Source organism: Chiloscyllium plagiosum, chromosome 30 (genome assembly GCF_004010195.1).
Source record: "Chiloscyllium plagiosum isolate BGI_BamShark_2017 chromosome 30, ASM401019v2, whole genome shotgun sequence".
In the NCBI taxonomy this organism is placed as follows: Eukaryota; Metazoa; Chordata; class Chondrichthyes; order Orectolobiformes; family Hemiscylliidae; genus Chiloscyllium; species Chiloscyllium plagiosum.
This window is the reverse complement of record NC_057739.1, coordinates 29,194,329-29,217,844: the sequence shown is the minus strand read 5'-3', so window position 1 is coordinate 29,217,844 and position 23,516 is coordinate 29,194,329.

The window sequence follows — 23,516 nt, the reverse complement described above, 5'->3', positions numbered from 1 at the left end:
CTGTCTGGCTCATGGTTCCTGTCCCATTATACTCCACCCGCTGTCTGGTTCATGGTTCATGCCCCATTACATTCCATCCACTGTCTGCCTCATCATTCCTGCCCCAATACACCCCACCCACTGCCTGCCTCATCGTTCCTGCCCCATTACACCCCACCTGCTGTCTGCCTCATCGTTCCTGCCCCATAATACTCCACCCGCTGTCTGCCTCATCATTTCTGCCCCATTACACTCCACCCGCTGTCTGCCTCATCATTCCTACCCTATAACACTCCACCCGCTGTCTGGCTCATGGTTCCTGTCCCATTATACTCCACCCGCTGTCTGGTTCATGGTTCATGCCCCATTACATTCCATCCACTGTCTGCCTCATCATTCCTGCCCCATTACACTCCACCCACTGTCTGCCTTATCATTCCTGCCCCATTACACTCCACCCACTGTCTGCCTTATCATTCCTGCCCCATTGCACACCACCCACTGTCTGATTCATCATTCCTGCCCCATTACATCCCATCCACTGTCTGCCTCACCATTCCTGCCTCGCTACACCCCACTCGCTGTCTGCCTCATTGTTCCTGCCCCATTATATCCCACCCGCTATCTGCCTCATCGTTCCTGCCCCATTACAGTCCACCCACTGTCTGGCTCATGGTTCCTGTCCCATTATACTTCACCCACTGTCTAGCTCATGGTTCCTGCCCCATTACACCTCACCCACAGTCTGCCTCAAGATTCCTACCCCATTACAGTCCACCCACTGTCTGGCTCATGGTTCCTGCCCCATTACACTTCACCCACTGTCTGTCTCATCATTCCTGCCCCATTACACTGCAGCCATTTTCTACAAAGACAGGAACCTCCGAAATTCCCATAGCCTGATTCTCATTAAAATATCAGGATGAAAATGATTCCTATTTTTGATTCTTAAAGGAAATCTCCACTGGCTCACTCATTTTCCCCGATTCACTGAAAACTTGTTATGGATTGACAATGGCAAAATGTCTCTCAAACAGCATGGCAAATTTCACCATGAAAAATCAGTGTCAAATGAATGTTATACGATTCCATTGTTTAAATCAGGAGGCGATGGCTTAGTTGCATTATTGCTGGATTGCTCATCCAAAGACCAAGCTAATATCCTGGGGAGCCAGGTTCAAATCTCACCATGGCAGATGGTAGAATTTGAGTTAATTAAACATAAAAATCAGGAATTAAGAATCTAATGATGACAATTTGTCAATTGTCAGAAAAACCCATCTGGTTCACTAATGTTCTTTAGGGAGGGAAACTGCCATCCTTACCTGGTCTGACTCCACACCCACAGCAATGTGGTTGACTCCTTAATGCCCTCAGGAATGGGCAATAAATGCTGCTTACCCAGTGATGCCCTCAGCCTGTGAATGAATAAAGAAAAAAAATCCCTGTAAAGGCTTTTTTAAAAACTTGTCTGTGTTTTAAATTGTGAATTCAAATGGGAAAAGAACTGTTTTGAATTCAAGCATTGTTATAAGACCATTGTATGTTTTGAAAGCAAGTAAACTGAACCTCATTATAAGCAGAGTTTACAAGCTGATTGTTCGAGCAGTGGTTAAAGGGTACTTGCAGATGAACCAGGACTGAGTGGTTGTCTGTAGATGGAGCTTTAGTTGATACAAATAGCTGATTTATGTGTGGACTAGTGAATAATTATTGATGCCAAAGATCTTCTACCTGTGAACAACTGTGATTGCTTCTCAGATAACTGAACAGCTTGGGGTTGTAAACAAGATATATAGTAGTCACTGGATCACCACCTGCCGATGACATCTCTCTGTTCTCTGCAGTAAAAGTTACTCTAAACCTGAAGTAAACCAGTTTTTTTCCCTCCAGCAATTGCTTTAAGCTGTGACTTCTAATTGGTAAGTCAGAAACTTTTCATAAGTTAACTAGTCAATCTGTGCCTCCTATAAAAAAGTAAAAGTTGGAAGGACAGCAAGAAGCAGCATTCTGACCAGCCCAAGAATCATAGCAACACTGCAAACAGGAACCACTGCACTACCTTCCCAGTTTTTCCTTCTGCCCATAACATCAATGTTTCTTTATTTCCTGTGACTGCGTAGGTCTTTAAGAAATAATTTATAAAATAATAAAAAGAGAGTTTTAAATACCAGGGCTATATGTCAACTGTTCACAACTGTTTAACTGTAGGTAGAGTTTAATTATTTGTAATAATTAGTCATTTTTGTTAACTTGGTGTGCACTTTCTGTTAACCGAGGTCTGAAAGTCAGGTAAATTGGAGAATTCAAGCTCGATTTCCAGTGCATACCTCAATGAGACGCCAATGGGACTCATTGGAAAGGTTTCCAAGTGTACCAACACCATTCTTCCAACTACTCTTTCCCTGACACTGTCCTATTAAATAATAGATGTAAAACCAGCCATTTACCTCCCCTGGAATCATTGGCCTCATCCCCTTAATAAGAGCTGTGTGCTTCATGGTGTGCTCACTTCCACACCATGCATTAGATCTCCAAGTCAAACAACTTGATTTTTTTGTGACTCTGACCTCGCTGCAATTGCCACTTAAGCTCACTATCCTGTTCCCACTCCATTGCTTCTATTGTTCTCGTGAAACGTAATACGAGCTTTTTCTGCTCATTCTCCATCCATCTGGTCTGAACATGAACTTTGTTAACTCTAAATCTGAGGCATATGATCCTGCTTGTTTAAAAGAAGGGGATTGATTGCAATGTGGATTGGCCTTTTAATATCCAAGGAAGGGCAAGGCAAATTGACATTCTGACAGAGACACTTTAAGGGAACCCTCGACTAGCAGGGGGCAGTGTTTGTGACAGTGATTTGCTCAGTTTTGTCTTTTCTTGAGAATGATGGGCTCACTGGTGGTAATTTTAATCATAGACAGCAGCTGGAAAGCAATGGGGAGCAATGGTGCTCTATGACTACCCTATGTGAAATGAAGCAACTTTGTTAGTTATCTGAAGCCTCTGCCTTCAGAAAGGTTGAAGTCACGTATCAAGTGAAAGAAACAAACATCCAATTCAGGTGACAGGATGTTGCTATCGTTACATGTATCGGTAATGTTTGTCTGCAAGTGGATACAGGGCAGCATCAACCAGTCAGTCTGGTGTCATTAATAAGTGAGGCTGTTTAAAAGAACAGTTCAGAATGTGGATCAGCATAACCTGCTGTGTTCATATTCACCTTGTGTGCAACTCCATCCCAGAAGAATGAGTAAAAATGCTCAGCGCTGAAAATGTGTTGCTGGAAAAGCGCAGCAGGTCAGGCAGCATCCAAGGAACAGGAGAATCGACGTTTTGGGCATAAGCCCTTCTTCAGGAAAATGCTCAGCCCCAATTATTGTATATTTAACAGAACATACTTCAGGAGGAAATCAGTGGCTTTTAAAAATTGCAATCACTTAAAAAATCTGTTGAGAATTGATCTTTTAGTGTCTTTGCATGTTAAATAAATAATACCTAATAAAGCCTACAACAATGGTTGCAAACTTCCTCAGATTTGAACCAATACACTAAAATCTGCCCAAGTTGAGCAGATTTACAAAGGTAAATTATACAAATGCAAAACACTGCAGATGCTGGAAATAAGAAATATCAACAAAATTTTGAAAATATTCAGGAGGGCAGGCAGTTTCTGTTAGGGAAAAAACTCTCTCTCACTTCACAGACAATGCTGACCTTCTGAGTATTTTCAGAATTTCCTGGTTATACATTAGATGATTATATATACTTATTGAGTTGTGTGCACTGCCTCCCACTTTCCGTATTTCATAAGGCACTGCATTGATTTACATAGAGGCAGAACTTCGGAAGCATCAGCAACTCAAGTGCCTCACAAAAGTGGACAAGCATCAGATGAACTCCAATTGTGAATATTTTAGATTACTGTCTGTTATGGACCAGACCAAACCCCAACAACATATGTTAAGAAGATAGTCTAGACCCTAACGTTTTCTTATTTTAAAGGTAAGTGTAAGGCGTTGTGTTCCAGATGCAATTCGATTGGTCAAACTACCAGGCTTGAAACAAAACACACTTTATTCATATACTATAATTCAAATACAGACAAACTAAAACTAAAAGCAAATAAGTGGCTTAAATGCTCAAGAAAATAATATATCTATTAACCATTTCTAATTAACTGTTCCAACATAGTAACATCACATAAACACACCAATGGCAAAGGCAAATTCAATAAAATACATTGTCTCACATGCAATTCTAGCAGGAGGAGGAGAACCCCAGCTTTTAGCTGTAACAGAGAGAGGAATAAGAGCTTCCACATCCAGCTTCAAGACCCCAGCAACTGCTGAAAGCTACAACTAAAAATCCTGGTTTTGTGGGAGCTTGACCCCACCCATTTAGGCATCTTCTATTGTTCCAACTTTTAAAAATACATGATCTCACAAGTTGTTTACTTAATTGGTTTTGCTCAGCACTTCTGTCTCAACCTCTCTTCATAGAAAAAAAGTCAAAATATACCTCTTAAAGCCATAGTATTCTCACATTTCTCACAGGAGTCATAACAGCAGAGTCAGAACCAGCTTGCACAGGAATACACACACACACACACACAATAATCAGGAAGATATTCAGAAGGAGGAATTCTGACTGATGTTATCCCTCCATTCCTCAGGAAATTTAAAATCAAATCTAGCTAACATAACACATGGATTTTCAAACAATTGTGATACTCGCTAAAACACCCCTCAGTGAACTTCACCTCAAAAGACAATATCAATTTAAAAAAATTTAACCAAACCTTTTACATGTACACCAGTACGGATATACAATAGAATCATTCTATTATCCAAGGCATTCCTACTTATGCAAGGTTGTCTAACACTGCATGGAATGTCGGTTCCAATCATTAATCATTTTACTCACAGCAGAACATATTCACTCAGGCTTTTCATTCTGGTGCTTGATTTCTTTGTGGATTTGACAGGCCAAGATGAAGATGGTAAACTTATAATGTAGTATACTGTAAGTGATACATCACAATACAAGAGACTCTTGGTTTATGTCCAAAGTTGTAGCTTGAGACTGGACAAGAAATCTTTTGCGTAGTGATTGTAATGAGGTCAGCCAGGTGGACCTCATAGGACATGAATTCCCTGATTGGACTAGATTAACAGTTCCAATCAGGGAACCCTGGCTGACAGGTACAAACAGGAGTGTCAGACATTCTGTTCACTCAGAGCTGACTGTGAGAAAGCTGGACCAGCATCAAGTACTATGCACGTGTAAATAAAGGGTGATTTGGTGAAGGGATACCAGCCTCTGTGGAGTTATTTCAGTTGAATAACACAAAATTAGGTGGAGGAGTTATGTTAGACATGGGACAAGCACTGAGGTGCTCCAAATCTCACTCTTAGGATCATTGCTGCATTGAAATACAATCAATGACTGGGATTAAGAAGTCCAGTTTAAATTGGTGAAATGTCCATAGAAGATACTAAACTAGTTAAGGTTATCAAGTTGAAGGAGATAGCTCAGATGTTAATTTATATTAAAAACATTTATGGGTGGTCGAGTGAACATCATTCCTTCAATTAACCTGAAATAAAACCAGATTATTTAGCAATTTAACACATTATTGGTTGTGGTTCCTTGAACATCCAGCATAGTGGTAGAGTTACTGCTTAAATAATTTCAGGAGTTAATTTGAAATTATAATGGGAGAGGAGTACGGTCATTGTGAAAGAAAGAATTAAGATGTGTTGCACTGTTTACTTCATCCACGTGAACCTAGCAATTTGTCGGGTGAATATTAAGGCTTAATGTCTTATTGATATAGATAGCCAGAGTGCTCACTATGGACTGAATTTTCAATGGCCTGTGGTAGGCTGAAGTAATACTGAAGGAGCCTAAAAATGGGAAGTGGGTTTAGGTGGGGAAAGAAGACTCCTTACATGGCTGCCTCTGCAGGAATACATCAAGAAAACTATCCTTGAAACAGTGGTAGTATTGCAGAAGGATGGGTAGACATCCAGTCCAAACATCATCCCTAACAATGGCAGGGCGCCTTTTGGGGGTGGTGGAGGGGAGTGGAAGGAGCTTTTCCCCTGATCTCCAGACACCCCATTCCTCCTGACCAAGTTGTGGCCAGCAACTAGGGGGTAGCATCATGCTTTCCTCACTCTGGCACCAGCTTCTGCCCTTTGCTATCGGGGCAGCTGATCTCTGACTACTAGCCTCTGCACATTCTGATGTAAACTAGCTGCTGCTTCCAAAATTACCCACCGGCTCCCAGTGTCGGTATTTGTACATTCTTCACTGAACAGTTGGATCAAGATCCTGCAAGGAAAAGTTCACCCATATAAAAGCTTGCCAAGTATAAGCAACATTTATGTTCAATGCTGCTCTCTTCACTAAAGTATAGTGTGTGAATGGAGAAAATGAAGCACAGCAGAAATTTTGAATGATCAGATCAGCCATAGTGACTGAACATGGGGTAAAGATTAATGAAATGTTCCCTATACTATTGTGGCACCAGTATCATCTCCCCCCAGTTTAAGCTCAGCATTGGTAAACTACCACTGCCTAGCACTCCAGTTCTGCAACATTGTCAGCCTTGTCACATAACTCAAACAGAGTATGGCTGGTTAAGGGAGGGAGTGATAGCTGCAATATTCCAAAGTCATGATGTGCCCAAAGCCTATTCAGCCCATTGCTCTAGAGAGAGCTGGCATGGATCAAATCCAAACAGACCCTGTTCCCCAGCTTTATCCCAGAAGGTTTGGAATCTCATTTCCTCCCAGTATCTATTAATATAACTTTTGAAATCATTGACTATCTCTTCTTCCATCTCCTTCCCTGGCAGTGGGCTCCAGGTCTTCACCATTCACTGAGTATAAATGTTCTTGCCCATATCCTTTCCAGGTCTCTTGCTCAAACCCTTAAAAGTGATTGTTTTTTTTTATTGATTCATGGGATAAGGGCATCACTGGCTAAGCCAGCATTTATTGCCCATCCCTAACTGCCCAGAGGACAGTTAAGAGTCAGCCACATTGCTATGGGTCTGGAGTCACAAGTCGGCCAGACCATGTAAGGAATTTCCTTCCCTAAAGGAGTGAATCCTAAAGGTGTTTTCCTTGCTGTTGTAGAATCAGCTAATGGGAGTAACCTTTTAAAATTTACTTTAAATAAGCTGTAGGGGCAGTGTGCACTTGTATCAAATTATTTTCCACCTCCATGGTTCCAAATGGAACAATCCCGGTTTCTCCAAACTAACCTTGTAGCTAAAACTCTCTCATCCCTAGAATCGCTCTGATAAATCTCTGTATGCTTATGAAGAACCCTCACAGCCTTCTGAAAAAAACATTAACCAGAACTAGAAATAATACTGTAGTTAGGACCTAACTAGTGCTTTATAAAAGTTTCAACATAATCTTCTCTGACATATAATCTATTTATATTAGTAACGTTTACTATTTCTTTCAAATTAAAACATTTAAGATTATTGTGAGAATTCCAAGTCCTTGAAGTACCTGCACTGCTGTACTGTGAGAAAGTAATCTTCCAAGGATAGAAAAACCAGCATAGAAAAGCAAATAGCTAATGAGCAATCTAATAAACTATAAAGAATCCAACAGGCTGAGGATTTCTGGGCAACTTCACTTTTATCTGCTGCAAATGAGGAGAAAAGAAAAATAAATTGCCTACTGCTTCAACAGTGACTATCTCAATAAGCATAATTCACCTCAAAACATGCTGCACATCAATAACTTTGAACTTGTTTTCTAATAAATGTTTATTCTGATTTTCCTGGTACAAATCAACATGAGTTATGGGGCTCAGATAGGACAGTAAAGCAACATCACTGCCACATTTTGTTAACCATTTACTTCACTAATTGGACACTTGACAGTAACTATTTAGAGAAATTCTAGGCTCAGTTTCTTTAATAATGCAGCCAGATCTTTCTCCTCTTTTCTTGTTGACATCCAGTAATTAAGCTTAATCAAAGGTTCAACATGTACTAGAGAGATCATCCATCCACCAAACACCATAACCTCCAGCTGCGATATTTAAATTTTGTGATGTTGAATGAAAACTTAAAAGATGTGCTTCTTAAAAGGGGTAGTTTCCTCAAAAAAATAAAACTTAACAAGCAGATGAAAAATATAGATTTCAGAAGCGCATGATGATTTACCTTTGCTCATCCATGGATTGTGCTTGCCCCTAAGTGGGGCCAGTACTTATTACTAACCCCACTTGCCCCTGGGTGGGGCAGTATTTATTACTAACCCCACTTGCCCCTGAGTGGGGCAGTATTTATTACTAACCCCACTTGCCCCTGGTTGGGGCCAGTGTTTATTACTAACCCCACTTGCCCCTGGGGCAGGGACAGTGTTTATTACTAACCCCACTTGCCCCTAGGTGGGGCAGTATTTATTACTAACCCCACATGCACCTGGGCAGGGCCAGTATTTATTACTAAACCCACTTGCCCCTGGGCAGGGCCAGTGTTTACTACTAACCCCACTTGCCCCTGGGTGGGGCCAGTGTTTATTACTAACCCCACTTGCCCCTGGGTGGGGCCAGTGTTTATTACGAACCCCACTTGCCCCTGGGTGGGGCCAGTGTTTATTATTAACCCCACTTCCCCTGGGTGGGGCCAGTGTTTATTACTAACCCCACTTGCCCCTGGGTAGGGCCAGTGTTTATTGTTAACCCCACTTGCCCCTGGGTAGGGCCAGTGTTTATTATTAACCCCACTTGCACCTGGGCAGGGCCAGTGTTTATTATTAACCCCACTTGCCCATGGGTGATGCCAGTGTTTATTACTAACCCCATTTGCCCCTGGGCAGGGCCAGTATTTATTACTAACCCCACAACCCCTGGGTGGGGCCAGTGTTTATTACTAACACCACTTGCCCCTGGGGCAGGGCTAGTATTTATTACTAACCCCACTTGCCCCTGGTTGGGGCCAGTGTTTATTACTAACACCACTTGCCCCTGGGGCAGGGACAGTGTTTATTACTAACCCCACTTGCCCCTAGGTGGGGCAGTATTTATTACTAACCCCACATGCACCTGGGCAGGGCCAGTATTTATTACTAAACCCACTTGCCCCTGGGCAGGGCCAGTGTTTACTACTAACCCCACTTGCCCCTGGGTGGGGCCAGTGTTTATTACTAACACCACTTGCCCCTGGGGCAGGGCTAGTATTTATTACTAACCCCACTTGCCCCTGGGTGGGGTCAGTGTTTATTACTAACCCCACTTGCACCTGGGCGAGGACAGTGTTTATTATTAACCCCACTTGCCCCTGGGTGGGGCCAGTGTTTATTACTAACCCCACTTGCCCCTAGGTGGGGCCAGTGTTTATTACTAACCCCACTTGCCCCTGGGGCAGGGACAGTGTTTATTATTAACCCCACTTCCCCTGGATGGGGCCAGTGTTTATTACTAACCCCACTTGCCCCTGGGCGGAGCTAGTGTTTATTACTAACCCCACTTGCCCCTGGGTTGGGCCAGTGTTTATTACTAACCCCACTTGCCCCTAGGTGGGGCCAGTGTTTATTACTAACCCCACTTGCCCCTGGGGCAGGGACAGTGTTTATTATTAACCCCACATCCCCTGGATGGGGCCAGTGTTTATTACTAACCCCACTTGCACCTGGGCAGGACCAGTGTTTAATACTAACCCCACTTGCCCCTGGGTGAGGCCAGTGTTTATCAGTAACCCCACTTGCCCCTGGGTGAGGCCAGTGTTTATTATTAACCCCACTTCCCCTGGGTGGGGCCAGTGTTTATTACTAACCCCACTTGCCCCTGGGTGAGGCCAGTGTTTATTACTAACCCCACTTCCCCTGGGTGGGGCCAGTGTTTATTACTAACCCCACTTCCCCTGGGTGGAGCCAGTGTTTATTATTAACCCCACTTGCCCCTGGGTGAGGCCAGTATTTATTATTTACTCCACTTGCCCCTGGGTGAGGCCAGTGTTTATCAGTAACCCCACTTCCCCTAGGTGGGGCCAGTGTTTATCATTAACCCCACTTGCCCCTGGGTGGGGCCAGTGTTTATTACTAACCCCACTTCCCCTGGATGGTGCCAGTGTTTATTACTAACCCCACTTCCCCTGGGTAGGGCCACTGTTTATTACTAACCCCACCTATTCCTGTGCTGATAGTGGTGAGCCACTTTGTGGAAGCATTGCAATTCGTGTGGAAAAGAACACTTAAAAGGTAGGGATTTTAATGTAATCATAATAAAGGAATGGTGATTTATATCTACATCAGAGTAATGGGTGACTTGGAGTAAACATACAGATGAGAGTGTTCCTGTGCCCTGACTGCTCTTGTCTGTCAAGGTGGTAGAGGATGCAGGTTTGGAAGGTGCTGTCCAAGGTGCCTTGGCAAGTTCCCACAGTGCATCTTGTAGATACAAATGTGCCAAATCATGTTGAAATGCAACATCACAGTTGCAAGAATTAGCTGTTTGCAAATGGTCTTCTAGTGCAGGGAATTGTTCCTATGTCTGGCCTTAAAGTTGCAGGTTCAAGTGCTGCCTGCTCAGAGGTGTCTCACAAAATGTCTGAATGGCTTGATTAAGCTGTTTGCAGAAGGAAAAAGAGCTTGCCAATTACTTTTAATAAAGACAGTGCCCCTTTAAAATGAGGTTTCCATTCACAATAAAGACATTGCATGTGGTCGACAAATGGCTATAATTAAATTTTCAAAAGATCAATTAATAAAAATTGCTTGCTTGAAATACAATAGATCTGAACTGCTATGACTATAAATAACCTACCTTCTGCAATGTAATCAAACATTCTGCAGGTAAACATGTGCGTAACATCAATATTGCTGTGATCTTTTTTAAAATGGTACAATTATTATTTAAATGCTATCATTCAGACAGCAGAATGGTAATAAAATTGAGCCTTATTGAAAGATTTCCATATTTAATGATGCATGCTTGTCATGCTAAATCTTACCCAAGGAATGCATGCGTTAATGACCCTAATTAGATAACACTGATGGGCAACCCCTCCACAACAGTAGCTGTTACCTTCTATTACTTAGAAAATATGATTTAAAGGCTGATGGAAGCAATAAATTGTACTGAAAAGATTAGAGTTCTTCGAAGTCATTCTTTGCTAGTTTCCCTGTTCCAAACATTTTTTTGAAAACATGTTATTCCAAATTAGTCACTGTGCTCTCAGTGTTCACACATGGAAAATGAGATTGATGGGTTTTCTTCCTTGGCATCTGGAGTTAAATGTCAACTCTCTACGTGCAGAAATCCAATAGTAACATCATTAATGTGAACTAAACTCATTAATTCATAACTGCCGCTGTATTTCTTTTTGATGACTACTCAAGACAAAAGACTTATACAAAAACTAAATCCCAGTGTCACAATTAGAGAGAAGCTGGTAGCAAACTACCTGGTAATACAACAGTCCATTTGGCATTGGGTGGTTGAGACACTCCATCACTTCAACAGAGCTGGATTTAACACTGACCTCATTAATTGTTGAATTAATTGCTCATCATAATCTCTATTGAGACATATAAAGAAATTGTGTCTATTGTGTAGTAAATTATTTGCTTATGATTCTCCTCACAATGGTTTAGTCAATACTTTGGATAACTCCTTGCTCTAATGTGACTGTACCTGAATGCACTCATGTACCAGAATACTGCAACTGCATTCCTCAGCGTGAGTTTGCAATGAATATCTTATTTTTGTTATTAAAAAAAAGTCTTCAAGAAGCTACCTAATAGCATAATATTCTTCCTATTATAGAACTTCTTATGTTAGAAAATTTTCCCAGGCCAACAAGAACAGAACATGGCCAATCAGCAGATCAGATAGCAGTTGTGGAGAGAGAGAGTGAACTTTTCAAATTGAGACTATCATCAAAGTAGTTGTAAAAACAAAATGGCAACCTACCTGTAACATTCCCTTCTGTTTCTTCCATTGTTACAGCCAGACAAACCTCCTGAATGTTGCCAGTATTTTGTTTTTATTTCAGATTTCTTGCATCTGCAACATTTTGCTCTATTTCTCAAAAACTTGGGACTACTTTCTAGTAAGTACGAAGAAACTTTTGGGTACAACTTTTCTTAAATTTAAATAGATATAACAGTTTCCATTTACTCTGAATCTATTCAAAGTTCCAACCTAAATTTTTAGAAGTTTATGTCAGCCACTGAATCATCCGCAACATGTATTTCCAAAGCACCTTTCAACATAATGAAATATCCCAAGCATTTCACAGGAGCATTATGAAGTGATACATGAATTTGTCCTGTGTGGCACAGTTAGTTAATTGAATATTGATCATAAGAAGTGTCTCCAAAGGAAGAAAGCAAATAGAGATTTATAATGAGGGAATTCTGGATCTTAGGTGTAGGAACTGAAAGGTAGCAACCAATGGGGTATTTCTACCTGTAATCTCTTCTCAAGAGTTCAGAATTGGAGGATCACAGATATGTTTCAACTGGGGCAACAACAGGAGGACAGAGACTGGGAATCCTGCAGCACATAAATCACCTCCTGAATCCCTAGAGCTTCTCCAGCATCTACATGGTACAAATCTGGAGTGCGATGGAATACACTGCATTTAACTGGACAAGTGCAGCTCCAGCAACAATCAAGAACACCATCCAGGATAAAGCAGCCTACATGATTGGCACCACCATCAACACCCATTCTGCCACCAATACATATTGGCAACATTGTAACTGGAGTTCCATTTTTATTCACTCGGGGGTGTTGCAGTTGGGCAGACTTTGGAGCTGGGAGCTGCTCAGGGGTACGAGGTAAGGGTACATTAGAATATTCACATTAAGACAAAAAGGTAAGAAAAAGCAAGGTAGAGGATTTCATCACAGCATTCAAAACATACAGAGGTGGCAGATACCTATTCCCAAAATCTCCAAATGGTCCAGGAAAATTCACCCATACACTTGTGATCTCCTCAGTCTTTGGAAAACATACTTATAGTCACAGTTTTGTGTGTGAAGTGCGCAGTAATTTATTTTTTTAAATTGTTGCTTATGCCTGTGGCATAAATGTTTGCATGTTTATCTCCATCACAGCCACTTTCCTTCAAGTTATTCATGGTGTATGAGATGCTTTGAGATATGACAACACATAAATGCAGCTCCTTACCATTTACTTCAATTCTATTTACAGGGGTGACTTTTCTCCCATTGTGCTCGCACACGGGTGAATTTTCCTGGTGATAGGAAATTAATGCCTTCCTTGAGTGCTGCGGCTTTATGTTTAATGGAGCGGTGTTGATTAATATTCATCCAATAACCCAAATAATGAACTCTTCTGATTCTAGTACTGCTCATGTTCAAATTCCCTCTATATGAACAGAAATATAGAAGGTATTGTAACAAAGTGACTGCATCACTTAATGAAGGAGTTAGTGAGACTGAAAACGAATACCCTAAAATCCAAAACAGTAGCCTCCATGAGCAATAGGTGCCAATGAGCAACTATTATTCTGATACCTGTTTTAGCAGCAGAGGAGTTGAGACAGAGGCAAAGTCGGGCAATGTTAAAAAGGTGGAAAGAAGCAGTCTTAGGGCTTATGGAAATGAAAGGTCATCCCACAATACAAAACGCTATACCAAGGTTGCAAGCAATCTGACCTAATCTCAGACATCAGTTGGTGAAAGTGACAGTCAGTTGGCAGGGAACAGAGGTTGGAGTCTGTACCAAAACAATGGCATTAGATCTCCAGCAGTCAATTGGAGAGAAAATCTGCTCATCCAGGACTGCATGTCAGATAAGCAGTCTTATAGTTTAGCAACAGTGGAGTGAGTGAAAGGTTTGGTGCTGAAGTTGAGCTGGGTGTGGTCAGTGTACATGTGAAATCTGTGCTGTCTGCTTTGCAATGGAGGTGTATGGAATCAAAAGGACACAATACAAAACAAGCTGAAGATCAACAATCCCCTGAGGCTGAATTATGCCTATTTTTCCATTTACTCAGCTGCAATTAGTATCCATCCAAATTATTCATTATTTATTGACACTCACAGCAAGAAGATTTCAAAACAAAATGATGCCTTTCTCATGGATCTTGAATTTAATAGACATTTCCACATTAAATCTCAGTTACTTGGCCAAACATTGTTAAAATACATCACCTTTCATCAACCAAATCTGAATTTTCTTGTGACCTGAAAAAAAAACAATACTGGAAGTAAGACAAACTTGTACTTGACAAAAATGGCTACTTGCCATAGATGCCGCAAAAATATATGTCAGCAAGAATCATTGCATGCATAGCACAAGTGAGGAAAGAAATGAAGGATAATTCAGATGGTATCCAACTTAGAACCCAGAGCCTATGGCTTTGTAAGCAGAAACTGGAAATAAATAGATAATAAAATAACATGTGGAAATCTCACCCCTTAAACATTCAGAGATCTGAAACATAATGATAATATAATGACAATATAGATTGTATCTGTGACCTTCAGGCAAGAATACTTCACGTTTAACAAAAGCATTTCTTGTGATTCTGATACTGGAGCAGTTTACTCAAAGCACACTGCAATCTTAGTTATTCATGACCCAGATTTTGCTTCAATGACTGGTGTTAAAAACATTCTAATCAGCACAATTTCTTTAAATGAAGAGCTTGTTATGTTGACTCAATTGTTTCATGGATTTCCATGGATGTGGTGTTAGGATAGATTGGCTATTAAGAAACACAATTCTTTTATTCATTTAATACAGTGCCATAATATTGTCCATTGTTTCCCAGCCTCTCTTGTAGCTACTAACTCTTTGTTGGGGTACATTCTAAGGTATTGACCTGTGATCACTACTCTTACAGGTACAGTAACATTGATCATGTTATTGAATCAATAACACAAAGTTCTAACTAATGCAAAAAGCATGGATTCAAGCCCCAATATAATCAGTAAAATAATTTATATTCAGTACAGATTTTTTTTACATGCCGCAAATTAAAAATTGTATTCAAGTAAACATAATCATGAAGGGGTCTTTAACAACGCAATTGTGGTCTTTACATTCTTTAGGGAAAACAGCTGCAGTTCTTGTGTTTAAAATAAACTTGCTATAAATAATGACGGTATAATTGAGCACGTGACCCTGACAGCAGGAAGAGATAAGACACCAGACTAATGACCACGTGAAGAGAGAGGTCTAAGACTTTGCACTAGAGAGCTGTACTTGATAACATTTGTATGCTGTAAATAAAAGAAGTGTTACAATACTTAAGAAGTTGAAGAGCCTTATTTTGAGATAAGGAGTAAGCTGCCTCAGGAGCAGTATATGTGCAGCCATGATACTCCAAACCAGTATCTCATTGTGCAAGTAGCAGTATTGGCTTAAAACACACATCTGCTTGTACATTCCTGGGAAATTCCTTATCCTTTGATGGGAAAAATAAAATCTCAGTTAGTCAGCATGATTGAAAGTGGTAACATATCGCCAAGAACCGACACAATAGTGCTCAGAGTCAGTAACTGTTCAAGACAAATGGAGAACAAAGACTGTGTAGATCTTAGTCAGTAAATCAATAGGAGCTAGGAGGTAAATCCATCCTTTTTTTCTGCTGATGATAGCTTGACAAACTTGACAATAAGAAAGTTTTTTCACAAAACAGGATACCAACTTTGAGTCTAGCAGATACTCTTCAAGAGTCAAGTTTTTGACATTTATTTACTCCAGTCAGGCTGTATTGCTTCAACTGTCTACCATTTGGGATATCATTTGCACCAGGAATTTTCTAAAGGGTAATACTGAACCATTTGCTATGAGTATAGCATCCTAGTATGTGCATTGTGTCTTTTTCTAGCTACTTTGACTACTATCAGGCTGCTAAGCTGCTCATCCACCTGTAGAAATCTTTTGCTCTGAATTGAACTTGCTTCTGCATTCCCTTTCTCTGGTTTGTAAATGCTTAACTTAGTAAACACTCCTGCAGTTATCTCACCAGGTAACTTGTCTAGTCATGCGGCTTAAATCACAATTTTTTGGAAATGCTGTTTTCACCCACTGCCTAAGAAGACTTCTGATCCTTATAAAAAAAATTGTAAGGTATCTTCACAAAACTGAAAACTAAAAACCAATCTACTCCTATTTTAGAATCCAAGTTCCTAAATAACAATCACTTATAAACCACCATCACATATTCAACGAATCACACTCTGACTGATAAGATATGATGGGGTGGCACGGTGGGCGGCACGGTGGCACAGTGGTTAGCACTGCTGCCTCACAGCGCCGGAGACCCGGGTTCAATTCCCGCCTCAGGGTGAATTGGCCATACTAAATTGCCCGTAGTGTTAGGTAAGGGGTAAATGTAGGGGTATGGGTGGGTTGCGCTTCGGCGGGTCGGTGTGGACTTGTTGGGCCGAAGGGCCTGTTTCCACACTGTAATCTAATCTAATCTAATGATAAAGGAATAGTCTATACTCCAGGCAATGCACAAGTAACAGCAGATACACTATGAAGAATAGCAATGAATTGAGCAGAAAAGTATGATTTTATACTTGTAGAAATAGCAGAATCTTATTCGACAGCAATAGCCAAAAATTTACCAGTAACTGAGGGCAAATGTAGACAAATTCATGCAGAGTCAATGCTTCAGTTCTGAGGAAGGGTCACTGGACCCAAAGCATTGATTCTGCTTTCTCCCCATAGATGCTGCCAGACCTGCTGAGTTTCTCCAGCTCCTTCTGTTTTTTTGGTAAAATATAATCCTGATTGTTGTTTGAAATGCCTGGCCACCACATTGTTCACTCTACCATTTGTTTCAGATTTCAAACATCTGCACGTCTTTGTTTACTGTTTACATTTTGCTGTGCTAAACAAGTGCCCATAGATCCAATTATTTCATCAAGATTTCCAGAAAGGGCATAAGAAAGGGCTAGCGACAGATTAAGAGATGGATAGCCTTACTTTCAGGTAAGGAGCAAGCAGCCTCAAAGGGAGTGGATGAGTATGCACCAACAGCTGGAGATAGGTAAGACAGGTATCCTAAAGCACAAGTAGCAGTGTTGGCCTTGGGCACAAGGTAAAGCAATTTTTATAATGTCTGGCCTACACAAGACTACAATCTCACAATAGCATAGGTCAAGTCTTGACTGCCCTCCGAAGGTGACCTAGAAAGCTGCTCGGTTCTGGGTCCCCCCTTTTTCCCTGACTTTACAACTGCTCCATGCCACCTGGAATTAAAAGGAAGTAGCTTCACCAGTCACACCTATTATCCTTGATCCTATCCATTTTCAAACTTACCCTTATTTTCCTCTACGTATCCCTTCGCACAAAAACTCTGCCCTCTTCCCCTTCCCTGAGAGGCAGAGATACCCACCCTCCCACTTGCTGCTCTCCTAGCCATAGCACAATATGCTTTGTCTTCTGTGAATGAACAAGAAGAAATGACTGTTAGAATAAGCGCCAAGCTCACATAAACTAAATCAGAATTTTATCAAATCACCTAAAAATATCTGGATTAAAAACCTCAGCTCAATAGGATAAAGATGAAGAGATTGTCTCACGTGGTAGGAGGTCGCCGAAAGAAAGAATTAAGGAGGAAAGAAAGAATTAAAAGAAGAATTAAAGATAGCTAGAGTATGTAAAACTTTGCTACAAACAGGTGTTGAGCCACAATCCATAAACTAGCTCCTAGAAAATTAAGAAATACTAAAGGCAGAAACAGGAATAAACTGAGCAACTCGTGGGGAAATGAAATGGCCCTTCTACAGACTAAGTGGTGGACTGATAATATTCTTATTTTTATGGGTGGCACGGTGGCTCAGTAGTTAGCACTGCTGCCTCACAGCACCAGGGTCCCAGGTTCGATTCCAGCCTCAGTGACTGTCGGTGTGGAGTTTGCTCCGGGTGCTCCAGTTTCCTCCCACAGTCCAAAGATGTGCAGGTCAGGTAAATTGGCCATGCTAAATTGCCCATAGTGTTAGGTGCATTAGTCAGAGGGAAATGGGACTGGGTGGGTTACTCTTCTGAGGGTCGGTATGGACTTGTTGGGCCGAAGGGCCTGTTTCCACACTGTAGGGAATCTAATCTAATCCAATTTTATGGATTTTAGGTGATCATTAGCTTGCAGCATTTGCATCACGAAATTAATAATAAATAAAGGTAAATGGCCTCTTTCTGTACATACAGAGTGGAATCTTACAGGGACCTGAGCAACTGCAAGATTTGTGGCACAATTGGACTGATGTCCATCAAGAATATCTCACTGAGTCTTTAAGAGATTTTTAAATCAACCTGTTGAGACAGGTTAAGACATACCTTTGGGAGGTGGGATTTGAATCCGGACATTCTAGCCCAGATATAAGGACACTGCCACTCTACCACAAGAGACCTCACTGTCAAACCCATCTTCTTCCAGCTAATTACTGGAATTTTAGCTTCCATTTCCAGCTAAGCATCAAGTCCAAATCATACTGAAATATCAGGTATTTAGGGGAAGCAATGGCCTGGTCATATTATGAGATTTTAATCCAGAGATCCAGGTAATGGTCTGGGAACCCCAGTTCCAATTCCACAATGGCAAGTGGTGAAGACAGAATTCAATTAAAATCTGGAAAAAACAGAGTCCAGTGATGAGCGTGAAACTATTGCCAATTGTTGGTAAAACTCCAGCCAGTTCACTAATATACTTTCAGTAAGAAAACTGCTGTTCTGACCTGATCTGACCTATACGTGACTCCAGACCCACAGAAATGTGGTTGACTCTTAATTGCTGTCTGGAATAGCAGAGATGGAAAACAATTGTTGCTCTAGCCAGCAACACCCACGTCCCACGAATGAGTTAAAAATAAAATTACCAAAAGTAATCACCATTCAGCACATGATAAACTACATAGCTGAGAAAATCACAAAGCTGAGTTGATCACGAGTTAACCAATTTCAGTTACCTGCATTTGTGTTGTGGAAGATCAACTAAAATCCTGTTTTATGTTACCCAGTTGGAAGGATGAGTTTTGAGTGTGAGGGAGACTGCGAAAAGTTAGAGATTTGGGATAAGAATTCCATTCGCAATATTGCCGACACTGTTTCAATTTATCCAGGAAGAACGCTCATGGCACACGGTAGTGTCCCCACCCATGGAGCAGGAGGCCTGGGTTCAAGTCCCACCTTTCCCAGAGGTGTGTAATAACATCTTTGGACAGGCTGATTAAAACAAAATCCTGGAAGAGCTCCCCATTTGGATGGAATAACTCCAGAAGGGACAGCCAGGCAGGAGAGTCAATATGTGTAAGAGCAAGGGGTAGGAAAAAGAAACACAAAAATCTCAATTCCCTCAATCACAAGCAGTTTCTCAAATTTCTCAGCAAGTTCCACACTCAGATGCCTTTGCTGGGTACTGCAGGCTGGGTTAGTAAGTGCTGACTATTTTCATTTAAACGAGAATCCACATTGTAGTAGGTTTTGCGTCATGGTTGGGTCATCCACCTTCCACTTTGGTAAATGTTATTTACTCAGGAATAAACAGCTAAAATAAATGTTTTAGATAATTTAATGACTAATGGCTCCATCCCTCATCCTATTCTGTGGCTTGAGACCAAAGCTGCTGTAGCGATTTGACGTTCAGCACATTGCCAAATGGTATTTCCACTGCAAAGGCTCCAGATTGCCAGAGGGCGATAAAAAAAAAACAGCCAGTGGTCAAGTGGTCAGGATGAGAAACGAGAGGAAAAACACATCACACAGAAATAGGCCCTCCACCTCCCCCTCCCTTCACTACCCACAAGGGAATGCTTTGTTTTAATCTGACATCGTTTTGATAATGGTCAGTAAACCTTTCATGTGAAATCCTCAATTTGAAAAATCGCCTTGCCTCAGAGCAAACATATCTCATCATTTCAATATCAATAAAGAAAGATCAAATAGCCTTTTGATGCTGGGGCAATGAAGGAGGAGGGTGAAATTAGAAGTTGGCAGCCCCCTAAATTCCTATCGCTGACACCCTTGAACATGTTGTTTGTTGGCTAAGTGTGCTTCAGGCGCACACACACAAAAGCTGTTTTAGTATCCTGCCAGGAAACCTAGAGCCAGGAGTGCGATGCTGGTTCAAATACACAAATGTGAGCGTTTAACAGAAAAACTGCCCATCCTCTTTTCAGTGAGGGAATTTATAGCTTTCAAAGCTAGTTAGCAAGAGCAGTTTGAGTATTCCATCTCTCTCACCAAGGATAGATTAATCTTTTCACGTGTTTGTTTTCCTGTGCTCCATCTCTGCAGAGGTTTAAAAAAAATCACTACATCAAAGCAAAAAGGTAGAAAGCAGAGGTCATAAGAAGTTCAACCTTCAATAGAGTTCTGTCTTTTGGACTCGTGACCTGCAGCTAGTTGGCCAGTTTGGTCACTGGATTGAGAGTTTTAAGAAAATGAGGTAACCCACTTTGGACAGAGAGAAAATATATTGTTTTAAAACCACAACGTGATGCTGATTGGCTCAAAGAGAGTTACCCACAGCCTTACCTGCCTTGGAAACTTTTTTCTCCCCCTCTGCTCCCCCCTCCCCTTTAAGCACATAGATAGGAAAGGAGAAAACCAATGAGAAGCTGAGAGGTGAACAAATATCGAAGTGTGTTTCATGGGATGATAGCTCAGAAATGAAGATATTACATATTTCTGCTTATTCACTGTTTTTGCATCAGGACGGAGAATGATCTCAGTCCAAGTGCCCCCACTAAATCACAGAAGTGTTAGATTGCATTCAGATCATCATGTCTGCACCAGTTCGCCAATGCCCTGCTTTCACCCCATACACTTGCACATTGATTTTAATCTAAGTAATTATCCAATGCTGAGGCCATATTTCTAGGCAGTACATTCATATCCAAACTACTTGTTGAGTGGAAAGGTTTTTCCTCACTTCACCTTTGCTTCTTTTGCAGATCATTTTAAATCTATGTCCTCTCATTCTTGTTCCTTTCAAACAGCAGGAACAGATTCTCCGTATTGTCCTCTATTCAGCCTCTTAATGGTTTTGGAAAGAATGGCCTCACCAAATGCTGGTTTCATACAGCATTACCCACCTCGCTATATTCCAGTGGTCAACTTGCAAAATTCTAGATGCAATAAAGCCACTTATCTTTACTTTTCCAGATTTGCTGTGACACAGACAGCCACTCTTTAGCAGACCAATAAGAGACAGAATAGCAGGCCACAGCACACTCTCGAGCCAAGATACCTGAGCTATTTCCTGTCTGCTATCGTGACTGATGCTGTATCACGTAATTGTTAACATACCAGCCACCGCACAAATGAACGGGCAAATAAAATAAGATACTAATGTCGGACATGCACGAAAAGCATTACATCTCAAAGAACTTAGCTCGCGATGAAATACTTTTAAAGTGTAGTTAGTGTAGTAGCACGCACAGTTGCTCATTTACACAGAGCAAACTTTCACAAACAACAGTACAATGATGACCAGACCATCTGTTTGCGATGATGTTGTATGAGTAATAAATGTCGACCGGAACACAGAGTAACTTGCCTGATCACCTGAAAAAGTGGCATTGGAGAGAGTAGACACTGCGCCTTAGTTTAACAGCATTTTGGTTAAGGATAGTACTTGAACTTATCCAAACCATACTGTCCTAAAATTACCATGCTTACAAACTGGACTCACAAAATGCACTTGAATTCTCAGCATGTAGCTCATGTAAATCTCTAACTCAAAGTACGTTAGCCACAGCAGACTGAAATATCACCCAAAAAAAATCCCACACTTGAAAATGAACATACTAGCCATATGGAGCTCCATTTTGAGGTAAACAAGTCAGATCAAACCTTATTCATCAGTTTTACTGATTTTTATCCCCTTCTTAGCCCTTGCAGCTCTCTGAGACATTTTGAATAATCTGATTTATATTTGGCAGGAAACTGAACATGGTGGTAATTGTCACATAGTTATTTGACTTTTGCTAGAATAATATATTTTTATTATTACAATAAACAGTCTAAAGCACAATTTTTGGTCTAATTGGTGATCATTTTAATCTATTCTACTGGAAATGCCTAGACCTATGTAAAGTCAGTACTGCATCATGGATTCAGTTAAAATGGCTTCCTCAAATCTCCTTGAAACTTAGTTAATGTGACTAGTCAGCTCATTTCCCTATCTCAATGTTAATCTTGTTCGTTGAGAAAATTAAATTTGCTTTAATATAATTTACGAATTCTTGTCAACATTGTGAACGGCCAGAGAGATCGGAAGGTTCAAGAACAATGTTGGAGGACCTGCAGTTCAATACATCTTACAGACAAAGCACTTTAGACAGCAGTAACTGTTCCAATATCAGAAACATGGAAGTTAATTTGTACAGGGAAACCACAAATGAGTCTCGTCATCACAAGAGGCATAGACTCTGTCTTAATCTTTTGAAGAAGGGAAATTGCTAGTAGTTTGATAGAAATATTCAAAATTATGAAGAGATGGAAGCAGGGAGGTGGAAACCAAGTGCTTCCTATAGTTCAGCAAGTTAAGCAAGCAGATACCTAGATATGAAAGTAAATACACAAAAGTTAGGGAAAGCGATGTGTGGTATTATTGCTAGATTATTAATCCAGAAACCCAGATAATGTTCTGGGGAGCCAGGTTCAAATCCTACCACAGCAGATGGTGGAAAATGAATTCAATAAAAATCTGAAATTAAGGGTCTAATGATGATCATGCATGAAATCTCTGGTGATTTCAGGAAAAGCCTAACTGATTCACTCTAAGGAAGGAAATTGCAATTTTTACAAGCTACTTGTGACTTCAGACCTATAGCAAAATGTTTGACTCTTAATTGCCCTATGGTCAATTAGGGATGGGGTATAAAAGTTGGCCTAGTCAGCAACACCTGTGAAGGAATAAAACACGAATTTAAAAACATTTGAGCAGGCAGGCTAAGAAACCTTTTCAAACATTGTCTGGCAATGGGATGTACTACTAGAGTAAATGAATGAAGCAGAGACTGTGTCAACATTTACAAATAGGTCAACAACTGAAGGGAAAATAGAGAGCGAAGGGCACGAGGTAAGAAAAACATTTAGCGTGGAAAATAAACACCAGCACAGAATTGTTTTGTCATAATGCCCATGTAATTTGATGCTGTAAGGATTAGTGCAATGAATGCCACATTTAACCATTGTCTGTGCAAAGAATATTTTATTTTTTAAAAACAACACATTCTTTAATTCATTGAAGCTTGTAGCATCATGTAACTGTCTCAGTAACCAGAGGGAAGACAACTTTTGGATGGTTCTAGAAAGAGTGATGCAGAAGCAGACAGAACATTCCATGAGCACAAAAGCTAGGCTTTAGCAGCGATCACAGGAAGCAGCTATTCAGGAATAAAATGTTTTGGACAAGTCTTTTTTGACCTCACTTGTTCCTCACGTGCCTGAGGTTTAATTGTACTATTTAAAATCAAATTGTAAACACTGTCTGACCCCCATCATGAACAATCACATTCCCCATGCCACAACCTCCCTTAAACAACGTCAGGTTTTTTTTG